The sequence below is a fragment of the Neoarius graeffei genome, chromosome 23 (assembly GCF_027579695.1).
Source record: "Neoarius graeffei isolate fNeoGra1 chromosome 23, fNeoGra1.pri, whole genome shotgun sequence".
Lineage (NCBI taxonomy): Eukaryota > Metazoa > Chordata > Actinopteri > Siluriformes > Ariidae > Neoarius > Neoarius graeffei.
In genome coordinates this window covers 13,845,469-13,862,685 of record NC_083591.1, presented here as the reverse complement: position 1 = coordinate 13,862,685, position 17,217 = coordinate 13,845,469, and the positions used below count along the sequence as shown (strand labels likewise).

Below are 17,217 nucleotides of genomic sequence, written 5' to 3'. Positions count from 1 at the left end.
TTAGCTGCACAGCTAATGTAGCCATTGCTAGGCTAACGCACCGATTTTAAAACACGGCAAAACGACCAGTTATACACTTACTTGTTCGGTGTTTGTTGCTGATGCGGCAGGGATGCTTGGTACGGACCCAGGCTTCAGTGACAGTTGATGTGCAAAACCTGCCCTGTACTGTCCCAAGTTGTGGAAACATTCATCAGGAAAATGCTTCCGACAAACATACACCGTCTTAGGTAGACTCGACGGCGTATTATTGAAGTAAATAAAATTAAGCCACTGCGTATTCAGGGGCTCTCCCGTCGGCAGTAAAAACAGACTCCTTTCTGTGTTGTCACATCCATGTACAGCGCAATTTCCATGTTTCGCTCGCTTAGGTGATGCCATGTTGTTGTGTCCTCTATGGTCTCCTCACTACAACTCAACTGGGCGGGCAATCCATACAGTGGGTGGGAATCCAGAGGGGGGCGTGGGGATCATCTCCCTTGCTGACGTAGTAAAGGGAAGAGCTTATCAACGCGCCGTTTTGACGTGCCATTCTCAAATGTTGGGCATAGTTTGGTTTACACATTATGAAATTTCTAGCCACTGGGGTGACTTAAGAAGGTCAGAGGAACTCATTTTAACGTTAAAAAACCTCAGAAAGTGAAAATTTCATGCCATGGGACCTTTAAAAAAAAATGCTTTTTCATCCTCTCTGTACTGATGAACTTCTGCCAGTGTCAGACAAATCAGGCAGCAGTGTTTAGCACTAACTGTTTAGTTTGCATGTTTTCCTGCTGTCTCAGCTATAAAAATGCCAGTGTGTAAATGAGTGTAACCAGTCTCTTGTGATCTCTTTCCCAGCAGCTTGTGTGATTCTTTAGTACAAACATACTCTATAGAGTATACCATACATCCATGAAAAACACCATGTGATGTTCCCTAGTGGTTAAACAAACAAAATCTAAACACGGAGACATGTTAATTAACTGAGATACATATAAACTGCAAATCACACCATCTTTGGACTGTCTATATGAATTATCTGAATAAACATTTATAACCATAACATGATTGATGAATATTGTCAACACCATCATAAATCCTGGAGTTAAGCCTGTTGTATGATGTACGATTTCAGCAGTCTGAAGATTATTACTCACTCATCACACATTTGTACAAGGCATTCCTAATAAAATCTTCGAATTCTGTAAAACGGTGCGCTAAAGAATAAAATATTCCAGATCACGTGGTTAAAGATCTTGGTGTTATTATTGCCTCTAATCTCTTACTTGGCCCTCATGTAGATATTACTATCTACATTCTATCATCTCAGAAATACTGTGCGGTCTCAAAAGTAGCCGGTCACCGGCGGCAAATCGCCGTCTGTGGCTTGTTATGCCGCCGGCTATTGTCAGTCGAGTCACAAAATTTAATATTTAATATTTCTGACGGCAAAAAAAGTTGTGAACGTAAATTACATCCACTATGTCATGTATGTCCGTTGCCGCGTCAACTTTGTTTACATCCTCGACATGAGTGCAGCCATTACTGCCCCTTGTGCCATATGTAAGCCGTACTCTGATTGGCTTAGAGCAGGGGTGGGCAATTATTTTTTCCATGGGGCCACATGAGAAACAGAAAATTTTGTGGAGGGCCGGACCAAAAGACTGAACTAAATTCTGCATAATATTAATTGTATTTCTTTATATAAAGCAGTAAATAACATTGTTTTGACAAGCTGCTAAGACTGGTAAGAGTATGGGGAAAAAACGAGGTTGCCTTACAAAAAATGTCATTTATTCAATCAAATTTCCCAAATGTGAACGTTTGTACCATTTTTTTCAGTCACATTCACCCCAAAACACAATAAAGACATCACAATATTGTCTTTCTACTCCAAATATCAAGCAAGATACATCATATTATAATAATGATGCCCACATTTCTAGTCTAATCACCTCATTTGGTGTTTTTCAGTTTTTTATTTGTTCAGTGAGAGAAATCTAGTCTCTGTTGCTCTTTAACGAGTGCATCAGAGTCAGGTTGAATGTCTGAGGTGGAGATGCGAAGCACAGCTGACAGATGATCATCAGTCGATTCGGTGTAGGTATCAGATCTACAGATCGGCTCGGGCTCCGGCGCCTGCTGGTGACGTCACACTATGTGATTGGCTGGACCGTTTGAAGGACAGCGTACAAGTTTGTGGTTGGTCTGGACAAATTACGGAAGTAGTTATCGCGGGATTTCATATCATGTTCATGTCGTGCGCATTGCGTTTTTGTTGAACACAACTTCAAAATAAAAGCAATGCACATTCAGTCCATGCATGAGGTAAAATTAGGAAATACATTTATTTTGTAATTTCTAATTAACCTTACGCGGGCCGGTCAGAATGAACCAAAGGGCCGGATGCGGCCCGCGGGCCGGAAAATGCCCAGGTCTGGCTTAGAGTGTTCCATGGACTGTGAATGGTTCATACCATCATGTGACTCACAAATGGCGATGAAGAGAGTTGCAAGCGGCTCCATGCTGGATGCGTGGCTAAAAAGGTCTAGAGGGAAAGGTAAGTACGTTTTGAACGCAAATTTATTCTGTCATTGTGTTGATATAGAAAAATAAATACGTCTCAAGGCCAATTTATGCTGACAACGCAGTCCTCGCAGATGGCGTCTGCGTAGCCCCCCCACCTTCGCAGACGCTCTGCGCGCACCTCCCAAAAATTGTGACCACCGCAGAAGCCTTGCAGACAGCGTCGTAGACAAGAGGGCTCTGATTGGTCCACTCTACATCCGCTGTACACGCACTTCCGCTTCCCTACTTTCCCGGTTTGTTTTGTTTTCACGACTGCCATTTTTAAAAACACGAGCGAAGATGGAGCAGCACGAAGAGCGGTTGATTGAGGAAGTGAGGAAGTACGTACATCTATACGACTCCAGTTCTAGTCATTATAAGTAACCAGAGGATAAACACTCCACTAACCACACCCACCAACTACTCCTAGCGATTTCGCGACTTCGCGCCCCCTTGCGTTGTGGCGGTGAATAACATCGCGCACGCCTATTACTCCCCGCTCAACGATAAATTACAACTGTCTGCGAAAAGCTATCTGCGAAAGCCTTGTCGCAAGAGCATGCAGAGGCCCTCAGTCCACCGTTTCTCAGCCTTGCTTAAGACATTATAATCGCAGATCGTAAAGTTGACTCTGCGTTTGACAGCTGCTCGAAAAAACAAACTGCGTGCGTAACAACGCTAATCAAGCTTAAGCTAGACGACCCGCCTCAAATACCCGTCCCGGGTAAATGTTATCCCAATTTTAGATGACCTGTTCCAAACCATCCCGCCCCATGAAAAATTCGTACTTGCATCTCTTTCTCTCTGTGTGTGTATTTTATATATATATATATATATATATATATATATATATATATATATATATATATATATATATATATATATATACACACACACACACATACACACACACACATACACACACACACACACTAGGGCTGTAACGATACACCCAACTCACGATTCGATTCGTATCGCGATTTTTGACCCACGATTCGATACGCCCACGATTTGTTTTTTTAAAGTAGTAAATTTGACTTATTAACATTTACTTACTTACATTAACTATTTAATAACAAATAATTCAGACCACTGCAGAGAATGAGTAATATGTATGCGAAAATGAACAAATGTATATCCAAAGATTGTTTTATTTCTCAAAATAATACTGTTGAGCCGGAAGCTCTGTTTTTTTCGGTTCTGAAAAAGTCATTTTTCCAAATCGTGTAAATCCGTTAAGATTTTTTTTTGGGGGGGGGCTCTCTCACTGTCTCACTCTCATAGGGCCAATGATTTTCTGTGATCGCGGAAAACAGATGGAAATTACGGAATTTTTATAGTGAAACATTGCTCGCGTGTCAAAATGTAACTGCCGCAGAAAGCTTCCGCCCAAGCAGACATGCCTTCAGTGTTGCCAGATATTGCTAACGTTTTCCACCCCAAAATATGTTCAAAACCAGCCAAAAAGCACCTAAACCCGCCCAATCTGGCAACACTGCATGCCTTTCCGGTCAAGTGATTGCGATTGGCTTGTGGCACACCTAGCCAGCCAATGAGCTGCTTGTTTACAGATTCGCTCCCCGCGTCGCAACCAGAATGGCGACCGCTTAAAAGAAATGAATGCTCTGCCAGTGGCGAGTGTGGACGTTGCGTGACTCGCAGAAGATTGTCGCAGGTCGGCGAAAAAACGACTTAATAATAGATATAAAAAAAAAAAGTAATTTAAGTAAGTTTAAAATGTAATTTAAATAAAAAGTTAAGTATTCATAAATTGAAGTTTGGAAGCGCCTCTGTTTTTGGGCTGAGGAGAAGTTTGAAAGGGTGTACCGCGATTCTGCCTTCTTGTATCGCGATACGGATCGTGGCTCTGCGTATCGCGATTTCGATTCGCATATCGTTACAGCCCTAATATATACACACACACTCATAATATTTGTTGTGCCTAACCTGCACTAAATAACTAGATTTATATAATTTCTATTCAGTAGGCCCCTACATGATTAGGTTGATGAGATTTGGATAAGTTATTTTCAGTAGAAATGCTGAGACTGTCAATGAGTGCTGCTAGCTGCTGTTTTTTAATAACGATGAAGTCAGCTGATGAAGTACATGTAGCTGCATTTTATGTAACAGTTTATTGACTGCAAAAAAATAAACATTTTGATTATAATTGAAGTTTTGTTCTTCATCTGTATTCAAGATTTCACCATATTCTTCAATAGTATTAGAGAATCTGGAGAAACTTGTCACCTTAGCTTAGTCAAAGTGCACATCAGACTTAAAATTATTATATCATCCATATGTGGATTTCAATCGGACTACTTTTTGTGTGTTTGTTTGCAAATATTTCTGAAATTTGATAAAATGACTGAGGTATGGTTTCATATTTCAAGTTTCCAAATGGTATTGATTACCCTTTATTTTCACTGTTAAAAGTTACCAGAGGCCACCATTTCTTAGTGCATTTCATAAAATTTTCCGTGCCAAAGGGGGGCGCACCCCCCTTTTGAAACCCCCCCTGCACGCTTTGCGTGCATTATGTCTGCCACTGGCAGACATTTTACACCCTGCTGTAAAATATTTGTACCCTGCTATTCTCCCAAACTTTGAAGCCCCTGAATACTGCCAAGATAAGAAATATAACGGTCACTATATGGTACAGAAAAACTACTTCATACTTTCGTTACCTCTACGTTGGATTATTGTAATAGGGAGGGAAAGTGAAACACTGCGATCCTAGTGGGAGCGTTCCTAAGCCAACAGCCATACTACTGAAAATCCCATTGACCTGATTTTTAAAAAAAATCCCACGAAGTTATGACGTGGAACTTGTACACCCCCAAAAAATATGTTGTATATGTTGGGATTATCTACCAACTGTGAAAGTATCAGGTGAAATTTTGCTGTCTTTTAAAAGATCGAAATTGCGCCTAACCTGTCAGAAACGGACTACAACCAAACTGTCTAGTCAGAGTCGCTCATGTTACGTCAGCAGTAGGCTTGATAAGTTTTGTTCTTCATACCAGCCCTTACGAGTGCGGACAGCTCTCCCTGTGAATAGCGACAGTTGTCTACATGCCCTGATCTGTAATGGTTATCCCCACGAGGGATGCATTTCTTATTGGTACAGAAATACTCCGCCAACCACGCTATACAAATCGGCATGCTGATGTAGGCTACTCGCCGGCCGCTACCTGCTACAGATTTGGAAAGGCGCTAGACTTGCGGTGACGTCACATATGCGACGTCGGGTCCGTGTAGTCTTTGATTGGCTTATTAAAAAACATTCAAAACAATTCAAATCGGTGGAAAAAATAAAGTATGATCACCAGGATCAATAGAGCTGCCTGACATGCACAACATATGGAAGCCACTGTCTTAACTTTGAAGTGTAACCCAAAATGTAATTTTTTGAAAAGATATTCCCATTCATTTTGCCATAGAGGTTGGAACGCATCCAGTAGGGGGCGATGAGATTAGGCCATCCTTAAAAAAAATCTGTTTCCTGTCCACCGGGTGAGCAAAAAAATTTTCAGTCCGGAGGGAGGGATTTTTTTTTTTTTTTTAACTATATGGATGGATAAGAAATCGCAATGCTGTGTTTGCTTTTTCTTTCAGTACTTTATTATTACAAAAGCAGACACATTTAATAAAATATGACGGTTTAATCAACTGAAACTTGTACAAAAACTTTAAGTTAGCATTTTAAATGCTGACTGCAACATTTGCAAAACTTTTACAAAGGTACTTAAAATGTCCGACACGCGGACTTTTTGCAGTTCTAAATCAACCGTTAGGCCTAGTTCGGATAAAATTACACTATTAAAATGATCACTGAATGATTTGTTTTTCTGAATCTTTACTATTTTGTTGTTCGCTAGAATACCATTTTGCGATTTCACACTTAAGCAAATGTTTGAAAACTCCGGATCTCCTTCCTTCATGGTGGCTGCATTTTTTTGTGCCGCACGGCGCATGCGCAGAGCTGATTCAATTCTATATTCTGCGCGGAATGCAGGGCTTTCCACAAGCGCCGGCCGTACAGCCGACTACACAATTAAGTCCAGCCGGCTACTTTAATGACTTATTTTGTAGCCCACAGGCTCGAAATATTAATTTTCGATTTTAATAAAATTAAATGTTTATCTAACAGACTGACAATAATGTCAAACTGAGCCGCACTCATTTAAGTTGTGATTCGCGCTGTTTGTACCGATAATAACCACAAATTCCCCGCAGACTTCGTTGATCAAGGGAGAGTAACTCATCCGCGGCCCCGACATGCGGTGTGTGCACGCGCACTCGGCGGAGGCAGTAGTGTATCGGAGGGAACAGAAGCGGAGATAACGCTTATTTTGTCTCCGGTAAACCAGTCTTCTCTCGTTCAATTACGTGCTGGCATCAAAAGACACCGTTGGTTGTAAATGAAACCAAACTGAGTGGTTGGAGTGTATTTTCATACACAAATGGAGAAATGTTCGCTGAGTGTTTAATTGTGTAGCCCCACTGCAGACCGTTGTCGTTGTTAATTCATAGCATGCTCAGTTGCGTGAATGTGTCATGCACCGAAAATAAGAGAATTACAAGCCAGGAACGCCTCATGATGCAATACGCAAGACAAAAAAGAAGATTTACTGCCATTTTACTTTGTATTTGAGTAAAGTGAATAAATAAATGGTCTGTGGAAAATACATTTAATCCTGGGAACTGCATGCACAGGAGTTTATTTTGTGTTTACTCCCCCCGGCTGGCTACTTATTTGTCATGGCTGGCTAGTATGAGCCTTAGTGGAAAGCCCTGGGAATGCGGAAATGTCAAGTTCGATTTTAGATTTACGAACCTGAAAAAAATGTCAAAAAAACAGCGTTAAAAAAAATTCAACCGCACAAACGGCACTCACCCGGCCGGTGGACCGGAAACAGAACATTTTTTAATAATGGCCTTACTTTCCCTCCCTATGCCTTGCTGTCTGGATGAACAAGCTCCAGTTAGTCCAGAATGCAGTCAGAGTCCTTACTCGAACCAAAAGGTATGACCACATTACTGGTACCTTATCCACACTGCATTGGCTCCTATATAAATTTTCACACCGATTATAAAATACTGCTCATGATCCATAATGCATTGAATGATCTTGTACTGCAGTACCAGAGCAAAGTTTTGGTTTTTTATGATCCACCACAACTGCTTTGATCAAAAAGTGCACGCTCTTTGTTGGTACCTACAATAATGAAGGCTGCAAAAGGGGGCAGAGCTTTCACTTACAAAGACCCCAATTATGGGCCAGCTTTCCACATTAAACAAAAGGCACAGACCTGGAGGGTTCATGTGCACAGAGCATTTTGGTAAATTCTCACACATTCAGTGGCCGGCTGCTTTATGCTCCAGAGTGTCTGTTTTAACTGAAAAGGAGAGCCAAAAGGTAGGCTGGCATACATAATTCGGCTTGCCTGCCTGCACTCTGTGCACAAAAAAGTCTTCTTAAATCATTACGTGGCAAGAACGTGGCTAATAATCTGCCAAATCGGGTATTCTCTCAAAGGACACAATTATCCAATCTGGTTCTTCTTAAAGTTTATTCCTCATGTCGTCTCAGGGAGTTTTCCCTTGCCTACATCTTGCTCATTAGGGATACGTTTAAAATCTATATCTGGGGGCGTCGTGGCTCAGGTGGATAAGGCGCCATACCATAAATCCGGGGACCCGGGTTTGATTCCGACCTGAGGTCATTTCCCGATCCCTCCCCGTCTCTCTCTCTCCCGCTCATTTCCTGTCTCTACACTGTCCTATCCAGTGAAAAAAGCCAAAAAAAGATCTATATCCGAACTTGTGTACTTTTTGAGTTATGCTGGGAACAAACGGAGGCGAAAACATAACCTCTTCCGACAAAGTTGGTGGAGGTAATAATACAGTATAAAGCCTGCTTTAATCAATCAATCAATCAATGACATGAAAATGAGACTATTAAGTAAAACAATATGTTATCATTTACGACTGTGGATTGTTTTGCTCAATGCCCTTGGGGTTTTTTCCCCCCTTTTTGGATATTTGGACAAAATGAAAAGCACTATATGCATAAATATAATAATTTTATTAGTAGTAGTAGTAGTAGTAGTAGTATGAGGATGAGGCAGATTTGGTGCACATAGGCAAAAATTATAAAAAACACTTTACATGCTTGTCTTCATCTAATTATTGTGAGGTTTTTTTCCCCTTTGGGAGATCCCACACTGCAAAAAATGATATCTTAGCAAGTGAAAATATCTTGAAAATAGTTGAAACTATCTAACATTTCCTATTAGAAGAATACAATACACCAATTATGAGATTATTAAACTTAGTTCTAGATTGCAACCAATTTATTCTAAGATGTCTTATCAAGTAAAAATATATATCTGTCCATGCAGCAAGATAATTTCACTAGTATTAAGTAATTTTCTCCTCAAATTTAGTTTTCAATTTTTTTTGCAGTGCATGAAGATATATCTATAGCTCGGTTACTTTTCAACTTTTGAAGCTGTATTTCGCTATAATGGGTCACAGAATGAATATATAATAATAATAATAATAATAATAATAATAGCCCTGTGATGACCTGGCGACTTGTCCAGGGTGTACCCCGCCTTTCGCCCGTAGTCAGCTGGGATAGGCTCCAGCTTGCCTGCGACCCTGTAGAAGGATAAAGCGGCTAGAGATAATGAGATGAGATGAGATAATAATAATAATAATAATAATCTCATCTCATCATCTCTAGCCGCTTTATCCTTCTACAGGGTCGCAGGCGAGCTGGAGCCTATCCCAGCTGACTACGGGCGAAAGGCGGGGTACACCCTGGACAAGTCGCCAGGTCATCACAGGGCTGACACATATGCCGCTTTTCCACTACAAACGCGGCTGAGCCGTGCCGTGCTGAGTTGGGCTGAGTCGAGCTGAGCGGGGCTGTTGGAGTTGCATTTCGACTACAACCGCACTGAACCGTGCTGGCTGGAAGTGGGTGGACACATTGGGTGGAGTTAGCGAAAGTGGGTGGACGTCACGTGATGTCGTTAAGCAGCGCAAACAGTGACATCAGTGACAGTGGCGGAACAAGTCAGAGCCGGGCCGGGGGCGGGGCAAATGACCGGGCCCTTTATTAAAGCTTATCATAACATCATTTTAGGCTACAAAATGTCCGCAACTGCGGTGTTTACCAATTTCAACACTACCGGGTGCAACTATGTTATTTAGTACATCAAGTCCTTCAAACGAACATGTAACTCAGAAACAAAAAACATTAGGATACTGTACATGGCTCATAATAAAACATCAATAGCCTATACTGCGCACATTATTTGAAGGGCATACGAATGAGCGCTCAGAGGTTGCAACGGTGACAGGAAGAGTCAGAAATAAAAGGAGGGCGGTGCAAACCTCACTGAATGCACTGTGTTTACCAATTTCAACACTACGGGGTGCAACTATGTTATTTTGTACATTAAGTCCTTCAAACGAACATGTAACTCAGAAACAAAAAAACATTAGGTGACATACTGTACATGGCTCATAATAAAACATCAATAGCCTACTGCGCGCATTATTTGAAGGGCATACGACGAGCCTTGCGCTCCGCGAACTCGTCCACGATGCTCTGTATGTCACTGATTCAGTGATCTTTTAAGCGGTAGTCTCACGACCCGAATAATAAACAATAAACATGGAGGACATGGAGTCGTTAGTGTTGCTGGTCTTGGTGCTGTGGCTTGTTGTCACCGACAACGCGGACAGATACTGGCAAGAGCGTATAGATGAGGCGAGGCGCATAAGGCTTCAGAAATTCTCGTAATTCGTAATTATTCTCCTTCCGGGTTTGCGGTGTTTACAGATCCCAGCGTGCTCGCGGGGCGTGTGTGGGTATGTGAGGGCACTCCTCCTCACCAATCAGTGCACAGGGGAGTGTCTGCTCACGCCCCCAACCTCACTCGGCACGGTTTGGCTCGCTTCAGCCCTACTCCAAAACGGTGCGAGTTTTAGGGGCTAAGCAGGGCTGAAACGAGCTGAGTCGTGCTGGTTTTTGGTAGTCGAAACGCGAGCCGTGTCGGGCTGAAGTGAGCTGAAGCGAGCTGAAGTGAGCTGAAAAAGGGTAGTGGAAAAGGGCCAATAGACACAGACAACCATTCACACTCACATTCACACCTACGGTCAATTTAGAGCCACCAGTTAACCTAACCTGCATGTCTTTGGACTGTGGGGGAAACCGGAGCACCCGGAGGAAACCCACGCGGACACGGGGAGAACATGCAAACTCCACACAGAAAGGCCCTCGCCGGCCCTGGGGCTCGAACCCAGGACCTTCTTGCTGTGAGGCGACAGTGCTAACCACTACACCACCGTGCCGCCCAATAATAATAATAATAATAATCTCTGCTGTGTGAGTTGCGTTGCTCAAACCTACACACATTTTATACCATAGTTCTTACACAGTGTAAAATACTGGGCTGTCAGTTATAATAACAACTATACATTCACCTGGGCTGCCAACTCTCACGCAATGAGTGTGAGACACACGCATTTGATTGTCTTCACACGCTCACACGCCATACCTCCGATTTCTCATGCTAGAAAAAAAATCTAGTTTATCTATCTGATCTAGGCTACCCATTGCGTCGCGCCAACCACTTGCGATTGATCAATTACGCCTTACGCACGGCTAAAGGGGCAGAGAGGTGTTCCCTTCTGTACACACTCCCCTATGGTAGGTGGCGCGTCTAATGATGCTGCACTCGCCAGAAGTTGGATAATTGCCTACCGTCAATTTAGAGGAAGAGGAGAGAGAAGAAGGTATCCGAGTTGAAGACGGGTGTCTCAGACAGGTTTGTACATATGCACGCCAATGTGTGGTGTTACTGGCGTAATTATGAACTTATATAAAGTTTCTTAATCGTTTTAGCCTATAAGTGTTGTGAGAATATTTAATGCCATATCAAGAGCTGTGTACTAGGCATGCTAAATCATTATAGTTCTACTGCTGTGCCACAGCCTCTATTGGCCCTTTTCCACTACCCTTTTTCAGCTCACTTCAGCCCGCTTCAGCTCACTTCAGCCCGACACGGCTCGCGTTTCGACTACCAAAAAACAGCACGACTCAGCTCGCTTCAGCCCTGCTTAGCCCCTAAAACTCGCACCGTTTTGGAGTGGGGCTGAAGCGAGCCAAAGCGAGCCAAGTGAGGCTGGGGGCGTGAGCAGACACTCCCCTGTGCACTGATTGGTGAGGAGGAGTGTCCTCACATGCCCACACACGCCCCGCGAGCACGCTGGGATCTGTAAACACCGCAAACCCGGAAGAAGAATAATTACGAATTACGAGAATTTCTGAAGCCTTATGCGCCTCGCCTCATCTATACGCTCTTGCCAGTATCTGTTGGCGTTGTCGGTGACAACAAGCCACAGCACCAAGACCAGCAACACTAACGACTCCATGTCCATGTTTATTGTTTACTATCCGGGTTGTGAGACTACCGCTTAAAAGCTCACTGATGTCACTGTTTGCGCTGCTTAACGACATCACGTGACGTCCACCCACTTTCGCTAACTCCACCCAATGTGTCCACCCACTTCCAGCCAGCACGGTTCAGCACGGTTGTAGTCGAAATGCAACTCCAACAGCCCCGCTCAGCTCGACTCAGCCGCGTTTGTAGTGAAAAAGCGGCATATCTTCCCCAACAAGCAGCACGGGAGAGCACCTCCTTAGCACACGGTTATTAAGGCGCATTTTTAGTTTGTTTACTGTATGTTATCATACTTTATGACTTTATTTGAAGCCATACTGGAAATGTTGTAAAATAAAGCAAGTAAGAGATAATATTACAAATGCAAGAAGAGCCATTAGCCACCATACCTATTGTTTATTTACAGGGTATTTATTTTTAACACTTTGATGCATAAGCTATCGAACTCCCACTAATGCATAACATGGGTCTAAATAGACCCGCATTCATTTCCAATGTAATTCCAAGCATTAATGTTATATTCACTCTCACAACTTCTAAAACCAATACAATTAATCCCATTATACTTATAAAAGTAATTATTTAGGTACTCCTTAATGTAAGGAAAGTGATTTTTTATTTTTCTACATGGATTTGGAATTACTACACTAATTTCTAGACATGGGTCTAAAAAGACCCGCATTCATTTATAATGGAAATGTAAGTTGTTGTTGTTTTTTTCCAGTTACAACTTCCACAATTATATTATCACCCTTTTAAGAATAGGACATACAGGAATTAACGTTTCTTTAATTAAATATGTATGTAACTGCTCAGTTAAAGTAAATAAAGCATGGTCACCTGTAATATCAAAGAACTTGAACTTGTGAATAATTTAAAAAAAAAAAAAGACAGAACAATATACTGAGGAGACAGGGTTTCAAAGAGGGCAAGACAGGTAGAGAATATTTGTCAGATAACAGGCCCTGACGAATGCTCTATTACTAATAAGAAACATAGATAAGAAATAAATTAATAAGAAATATATTAATATAGCTTATTTAAGTATGACCAAAATTTTTAAGCCCAACTTTGTGTGCACATTCCCACCTATGGCCAAGGTTCAGCTTTTTGTGTTTCAATACTGTTCAAACTTAATCATTTTAATGTTTCTTGTAGCACATGCACATTTTGCTGACTGTTTAAGCATTTTATTTGTTCTTTTGCTGTTGATATTTTTCCCCATACCAATCTTCTGCTGAACCCAGTGGTGGGGAAAGCCCTTAAATGCATAATGAATAGTCAGTGAGGGACAATCTTATTTTTTGCAACAGTTATTAAAAACTTAACATTTAGTTTCAATTCAGAAGATGTTTAGGCTTAGCTGATGTAATATTTTCAAACATGAACTTGCCTTTAAATCTGAAACACAGGTCTATAGGGCTACAGGAACATTGGCAGTCATCAGTAGTTTTCTAGTGTGGGGACTTTTAAGCCAAAACTTGGTGCTTTTGTTGGCCACAAGCTGAAGGCCTGGCAAGTCAGGGCGTGTAAGAATGTAGGTATGGCACAGCAGGCCACTCCAAAAATCCACCAGAATGCAGGAACATCTACTAAATCCAAAACCCCCCCCCCCCCATTGTCCATCTCCAGCTGGACGACCCACAAACAAAAACACCAGAATGCAGGGGGACAAGTGAATATCAAACTGAATACAAAATTCCCACTTACTGCATGGTGTGCGGAAAAATTTTGCCGTCGACCCCCCAAAAAAAAATCTCACGCCAAGGAATTTCAAAAAGTTGGCAGCCCTTCATTCACACAGTTCAATTCGCTAGACGGTTAATTCAATATTCAGACGAAATGAAATAACTTAAAGTGCCATTCCACCACTGGATGTATTCTTTGGCATAAAATACAATATATTTTATGACAACATGACTAGACAGAGAAATCTTTTAGCTTCAAAATGATATATCAAACATAATTTTTTGACAACGACAAGTATATTAATTTTGCGACCAAAGTCACCTACCCTTTTAATTTCCGCGCGGTAGTGAAACGTGATGTCATCGGCAGGTTCCCCTTCTTGTGTACCACGTGTCGGTCTATTTTTAGACCAGGAAACCCCCAAAGTGAGAGAGTCATTTCTCCTCGTATATGGGGGCCAAAAAAATTGCGAAAAATTTTGAGTTAATCTTTCAGTTAGCTAGATTTATTGGTATTATTTTTATCGAGTTCTATCCGCCATTGCTGATAATATGTGCCACGTCACACGGTACACAAGAAGGGGAACCTGCCGATGACATCACGCGCGGAAATTAAAAGGGTAGGTGACTTTGGTCGCAAAATTAATATACTTGTCGTTGTCAAAAAATTATGTTTGATATATCATTTTGAAGCTAAAAGATTTCTCTGTCTAGTCATGTTGTCATAAAATATATTGTATTTTATGCCAAAGAATGCATCCAATGGTAGAATGGCACTTTAAATTTACAAAACATTCCGATATACGAGTGATTCCACGCTTATGGGTACTGAAATGGGGACATGAACTTATTTTTAAAAATTCACCTAAAACCATTTCTTTTTTTACCATCAGGTCACAAAACATGTAATCTTTAATGAATGATATGTTAAAAGATAACTTTAATTTTCTGAGATGTAATAAAAACATATTTATATGCCAAAGTCAGAACGTAACAGAAGTGTTGTGGACATATATGGCCCTTTTCCACTACCCTTTTTCAGCTCACTTCAGCTCGCTTCAGCTCACTTCAGCCCGACACGGCTCGCGTTTCGACTACCAAAAACCAGCACGACTCAGCTCGTTTCAGCCCTGCTTAGCCCCTAAAACTCGCACCGTTTTGGAGTGGGGCTGAAGTGAGCCAAGTCGTGCCGAGTGAGGCTGGGGGCGTGAGCGGACACTCCCCTGTGCACTGATTGGTGAGGAGGAGTGTCCTCACATGCCCACACACGCCCTGCGAGCGCGCTGGGATCTGTAAACACCGCAAACCCGGAAGGAGAAGAATTACGAATTACAAGAATTTCTGAAGCCTTATGCGCCTCGCCTCATCTATACGCTCTTGCCAGTATCTGTCCGCGTTGTCGGTGACAACAAGCCACAGCACCAAGACCAGCAACACTAACGACTCCATGTCCTCCATGTTTATTGTTTACTATTCGGGTCGTGAGACTACCGCTTAAAAGGTCACTGATGTCACTGTTTGCGCTGCTTAACGACATCACCTGACGTCCACCCACTTTCGCTAACTCCACCCAATGTGTCCACCCACTTCCAGCCAGCACGGTTCAGCGCGGTTGTAGTCGAAATGCAACTCCAACAGCCCCGCTCAGCTCGACTCAGCACGGCACGGCTCAGCCGCGTTTGTAGTGGAAAAGCGGCAATAGATTCTCAATTTTAACAATGTAGAATTACTTTTTGAAACATAGGAAGGTGATGTTTTAGCAAATATAATTAATAAACATGCGTAGTAGAATAAACATACACATTCTTTCAATAAGATTAACATGGTATATAGCTAGATTGTAATTCATTTGTAACAGACGCGAGATGGACAATCGTAACAGAAGTAATGTAACAGACATCATTTTGGAACTCATAGGCTTGACTTTGGCATATAAATATGTTTTTATTACATCTCAGAAAATTAAAGTTATCTTTTAACATATCATTCATTAAAGATTACATGTTTTGTGACCTGATGGTAAAAAAAGAAATGGTTTTAGGTGAATAAGTTCATGTCCCCATTTCAGTACCCATAAGCGTGGAATCACTCATATATATACACACACAACCGTTCAAAAGTTTGGGGTCACTTTGAAATGTCCTTATTTTTGAAAGAAAAGCACTGTTCTTTTCAATGAAGATCACTTTAAACTGATCAGAAATCCACTCTGTACATTGCTAATGTGGTAAATGACTATTCTAGCTGCAAATGTGTGGTTTTTGGTGCAATATCTCCATAGGTGTATAGAGGCCCATTTCCAGCAACTCTCACTCCAGTGTTCTAATGGTACAATGTGTTTGCTCATTGCCTCAGAAGGCTAATGGATGATTAGAAAACCCTTGTACAATCATGTTAGCACAGCTGAAAACAGTTGAGCTCTTTAGAGAAGCTATAAAACTGACCTTCCTTTGAGCAGATTGAGTTTCTGGAGCATCACATTTGTGGGGTCGATTAAATGCTCAAAATGGCCAGAAAAATGTCTCGACTATATTTTCTATTCATTTTACAACTTATGGTGGGAAATAAAAAAGTGCGACTTTTCATGGAAAACACAAAATTGTCTGGGTGACCCCAAACTTTTGAACGGTAGTATATATATATATATATATATATATATATATATATATATATATGCAGTTTATTTCCCTTCTACAATCATCTTCCCTTTCAGCTTGTTGCAGTTTAACTGTATGCTAACTTGCTAACTCGAGCAAACCGTACCGAACTACTACATGACTTATCAATTAGCTCACGAGCCCGGCTAATAAGGTCGTATTCCAAAAAGGCTGCCTTCTGAATTCGTAGTGCACTATATAGTGCGTAGAAGTCACTATTTCATATTGTATTCCAACAGCGTGATTTTGATTATTATTAAAATGTATTAAGGATTCAACCAAACGTTAAGAAATTACGTATAAGGAAAGAAAAACAGTAGACATACCTTTTCTATGTAATGCGCACCGTGCTTTTAATAAAGCTGTATTGCCAAATGGGTCGTCTGTACACCCAGAGAGCGAATAAAAATTATTAAAAGTGAGAGAACTTATCTTGCTCTGACTTATTGCACTGTACCAAGCACGCTACACGGAAACCTAACGTCATGGCCTCGACACGCAACACCGGAATAGTCCAATCTACAGTAGGGGTGGACGATGGTACACAATGAGAATATTTGTTTGTTTGTTTGTTTGTTTGTTTTAAAAAATTATTAATTTAGTGTTTACAACGTAGTTAAAGTAATTATTTATCCGTTTCACTGTTATATTTATTCTGAATTAACGTTTGTAACTAACCTCACTCCCCTTTTGAGACAGTGGACTAATCCACTGCGTTTTTATGCTGTCTTGAGTGTGTTTGATTGGTTTGGGCAAAGTGCAGAGAGGCAGAGGTCATGGTTGAGCAAGCATTTAACCAGTACAGTTTATGTGCATGGCCCTGAATCTCACAATTTG

General features: G+C 41.4%; 1 protein-coding gene across 2 annotated transcripts in view; it reads right to left on the bottom strand.

The window, feature by feature from the left end:
* Positions 1-16,839, bottom strand: part of porb (P450 (cytochrome) oxidoreductase b) — a 127,173-nt gene extending 110,334 nt beyond the window's left edge. For both annotated transcript variants that reach the window (XM_060905812.1, XM_060905814.1), the window contains exon 1: positions 16,707-16,839. The gene's annotated coding sequence lies outside the window, so the exon portion shown is untranslated. The remainder of the gene's footprint in view (positions 1-16,706) is intronic.
* Positions 16,840-17,217: the final 378 nt, after the last annotated feature.